This window comes from Arachis ipaensis, chromosome B10 (assembly GCF_059453495.1).
Source record: "Arachis ipaensis isolate K30076 ecotype BB chromosome B10, ASM5945349v1, whole genome shotgun sequence".
Taxonomy (NCBI): domain Eukaryota; kingdom Viridiplantae; phylum Streptophyta; class Magnoliopsida; order Fabales; family Fabaceae; genus Arachis; species Arachis ipaensis.
In genome coordinates this window covers 51,379,241-51,384,084 of record NC_142435.1, presented here as the reverse complement: position 1 = coordinate 51,384,084, position 4,844 = coordinate 51,379,241, and positions in this window count along the sequence as shown.

Here is a 4,844-nt window from a genome sequence, read left to right as displayed (position 1 = left end):
AAATAATAGCTGTAAAGCGACTTTTAGCAAGGTAGAGAAATTAGAGGTCCAACTTAGTTATCTCTCTCAACAATAATGAAAGTTGAATCTAAACTCCACTTGGTCGACCTTTACCAGGGTAAGGGAAAGTCAAGGGACTAATTAAGTTGACGTTTGAATCCTAATTATTTCCTAAGAAAAGGTTGGGATTATTTAAGTTCAGCTCAATTAGCAAGATCACGATTATCAATTGTATTGAGTTTAATAACTGTTGAGTTACTAAATTCTTAACCAGAACCAAAAGGGAAAAAAGTAAAGTTGCTGGAATAATAGTAAAAATATCCTTAGATGGGAAGCAATGGTAACTTAAGTCAAAGAGAACAATCATAAACTGAAAATACCTCAATTATCATTAATTCAAATAGAAATCTATAACATGGAATAATTCATAAATAATAATAATCAATTCAAATGTTGGAATAAATAAAGAGAAGTAATATTAAAATAAAATTAAATCTGGATCCAGAGTTACTCTTAAAACAAGAAGAAATCCTAAATCCTAATCCTAAGAGAGAGGAGAGAACCTCTCTCTCTCAAAACTACATCTACTCCTAAAATTGTGAATTGTGAGAGCCTCCTCATGAATGGATGTATTCCCCCACTTTATAGCCTCTAATTTGTGTTTTCTAGGCCGCAAACTAGGTCAAAAACAGCCCAGAAATCGCTGGAGAAGAATTCAAACACGCTGATTTCCGTCACTGCGACACGGCCGCATGGATCACGCGTTCGCGTCACCTAGCGTCAGGAGAACTATAACATATTATATATCAAATCGAAGCCCTGGACGTTAGCTTTCCAACGCAACTAGAAACGCGTCGTTTGGACCTCTGTAGCTAAAGTTATAGCCGTTTGAGTGCGAAGAGGTCAGGCTGGACAGCTTATCAATTTCTCCAACTTCTTGTATTCCTTCCACTTTTGCATGCTTTCTTCCCATCCTCCAAGCCATTCCTGCCTTATAATATCTGAAAACACTTAACACACATATCAAGGCATCTAATGGTAATAAGAGAGGATTAATAATAAGCAAATATAAGATCAAAGAAGCATGTTTTCAATCGAAGCATGTTTTCAATTAAAGCACATAATTAGGAAGGCAAATGTAAAACCATGCAAATAGTATGAATAAGTGGGTAAAGAGTAGATAAAAACCACTCAATTGAGCACAAGATAAACCATAAAATAGTGGTTTATCAATCACCGGGAGAATGAACTGATAGAGCTTCACCCTTCGTCAGATTGGATGACCACGGCCAATGGCGTTCAATCTGTAGCAGAGGAGATCGATGACCACGACCCATGGCGTTGATCACATACAGCCCGCCATTGAAGAGATCACTCACAAGCAAAGAAGATAGTTGGTGTGAAAAATCATGATCATTCCATTCCTTGGTAACGGCACTAGAAACTCAATACGCACGTTCATGATCTTATATCTGTTTCACAACTTCGTACAACTAACCAGCAAGTGCACTGGGTCGTCCAAGTAATAAACCTTACGTGAGTAAGGGTCGATCCCACGGAGATTGTCGGCTTGAAGCAAGCTATGGTCACCTTGCAAATCTCAGTTAGGCGGATTCAAATAGTTTTAAGAAATTATAGTGGATAAAAATTAAATAAAATATAAAATAGGATAGTGGTACTTATGTAATTCACTGGTGAGAATTTCAGATAAGCGTATAGAGATGCTTTCGTTCCTCTGATCTCTGCTTTCCTGCTGTCTTCATCCAATCAATCCTACTCCTTTCCATGGCAAGCTTTATGTAGGGCATCACTGTTGTCAATGGCTACATCCCATCCTCCTATGAAAGTGGTCCAATGCGCTGTGACTGCATGGCTAATTATCTGTCGCTTCTCGATCATACTGGAATAGGATTTACTATCCTTTTGCGTCTGTCACTACGCCCAGCACTCGCGAGTTTGAAGCTCGTCACACCCATCCCTTCCCAGATCCTACTTGGAATACCACAGACAAGGTTTAGACTTTCCGGATCTCAGGAATGGCCATCCATGGGTTCTAACTTATACCACGAAGACACTAATATCTCGGACTCGGTCCCCTGTATTAGATATCCAAGAGATATTCATTCAATCTAAGGTAGAACGGAAGTGGTTGTCAGGCACGCGTTCATAAGTTGAGAATGATGATGACTGTCACGATCATCACATCCATCATATTGAAGTGCGAATGAATATCTTAGAAGCAGAATAAGTTGAATTGAATAGAAAAACAGTAGTACTTTGCATTAATCTTTGAGGAACAGTAGAGCTCCACACCTTAATCTATGGTGTGTAGAAACTCTACCGTTGAAAAATACATAAGTGAAAGGTTCAGGCATGGCCGAATGGCCAGCCCCCATGATCTAAGAACTAAACGTCCCAAGATGTCTAATACAATCGTAAAAAGTCCTATTTATACTAAACTAGTTACTAGGGTTTACAGAATTGAGTAAATGATGTAGAAATCCACTTCCGGGGCCCACTTGGTGTGTGCTTGGGCTGAGCTTGAAGTTTAGACGTGGAGAGGTCATTCTTGGAGTTGAATGCCAGTTTGTAACGTGTTTCTAGCGTTGAACTCCACTTTGCAACTTGTTTCTGGCATTTGACTCCAAAATGCAACATGGAACTGGCGTTGAACGCCAGTTTACATCATCAATCCTTATTCAATGTACGAACTATTATATATTTCTGGAAAGCCCTGGATGTCTAATTTCCAACACAATTGGAAGCGCACCATTTGGAGTTTTGTAGCTCCAGAAAATCTACTTTGAGTGCAGGGAGGTCAGAATCCAATAGCATCTGCAGTCCTTCTTCAACCTCTGAATCTGATTTTTGCTCAGGTCCCTCAATTTCAGCCAGAAATTACCTGAAATCATAGAAAAATACACAATCTCATAGTAAAGTCAAAAAATGTTATTTTTAATTAAAAACTAATAAAAATATAATGAAAACTAACTAAATCATATTGAAAACTATGTAAAAACAATGCCAAAAAGCGTATAAATTATCCGCTCATCACAACACCAAACTCAAATTGTTGCTTGTCCCCAAGCAACTGAAAATCAAATAGGATAAAAAGAAGAGAATATACTATAAATTTCAAAATATCAATGAAACATAGCTCCAATCAGATGAGCGAGACTTGTAGCTTTTTGCCTCTTGAATAGTTTTGGCATCTCACTTTATCCATTGAAGTTCAGAATGATTGGCATCTATAGGAACTCAGAGTTCAGATAGTGTTATTGATTCTCCTAGTTCAGTATGTTGATTCTTGAACACAGCTACTTTATGAGTCTTGGCCGTGGCCCTAAGCACTTTGTTTTCCAGTATTACCACCGGATACATAAATGCCAGAGACACATAATTGGGTGAACCTTTTCAGATTGTGACTCAGCTTTGCTAAAGTCCCCAATTAGAGGTGTCCAGGGTTCTTAAGCACACTCTTCTTTTGCTTTGGACCTTGACTTTAACCGCTCAGTCTCAAGTTTTCACTTGACACCTTCATGCCACAAGCACATGGTTAGGGACAACTTGGTTTAGCCGCTTAGGCCAGGATTTTATTCCTTTAGGCCCTCCTATCCACTGATGCTCAAAGCCTTGGGATCTTTTTTATTTACCCTTTCCTTTTGGTTTTAAGGGTTATTGGCTTTTTGCTCTTGCCTTTTGGTTTTAAGAGCTTTTGGCTTTTTTTGCTTGCTTGTTCTTTTTCTCTTTTTTTTTTCGCTAATTTTTTTTCTGCAAGCTTTGTATTCACTGCTTTTTCTTGCTTCAAGAATCATTTTTATGATTTTTCAGATTATCAAATAACATGTCTCCTTGTCATCATTCTTTCAAGAGCCAACATATTTAACATTCTTAAACAACAACTTCAAAAGACATATGCACTGTTCAAGCATTCATTCAGAAAATAAAAAGTATTGTCACCACATCAAAATAATTAAACTAGTTTCAAGGATGAATTCGAAACCATGTACTTCTTGTTCTTTTGTAATTAAAACATTTTTTTATTCAAGAGAGGTGATGGATTCATAGGACATTCATAACTTTAAGGCATAGACACTTAAATACTAGTGATCATGAAGACAAAAACATAAACAAACATAAAGCATAAAAATCGAAAAACAGGAAAATAAATAAACAAGGAGATTAAGGAATGAGTCCACCTTAGTAAGGGTGGCGTCTTCCTCTTCTTGAAGAACCAATGGTGCTTTTGAGCTCCTCTATGTCTCTTCCTTGTCTTTCTTGCTCCTCCCTCATAGCTCTTTGATCTTCTCTAATTTCATGGAGGATGATGGAGTGCTCTTGATGTTCTACCCTTAATTATCCCATGTTGGAACTTAATTCACCTAGGGAAGTGTTGATTTGTTCCCAATAGTTTTGTGGAGGAAAGTGCATCCCTTGAGGCATCTCAGGGATTTCATGGTGAGGAATCTCCTCATGCTCATGTTGAGGTGAGGTCAAGCCTTCTTAGTTGAACCGGCTTACCTTTTGAGTCAATTTTCCATTGAGCTCCTTCCACACATATGTCCATGAGGACTTGGTCCAACCTTTGATCAAAGTTGACTCTTCTAGTGTAGGGGCGTGCGTTCTCTTCCATCATTGGCAAGTTGAACGCTAGCCTCACATTCTCCGGACTGAAATCTAAGTATTTGCCCCGAACCATGGTGAGCCAATTCTGTGGGTTCGGGTTCACACTTTGATCATGGTTCCTAGTAACCCATGCGTTTGCATAGAACTCTTGAACCATTGACGTCAGGATTTTTGCCAGTAAAGAATGTCATAAAAACAGTCGCGTTGTAGATATAGTC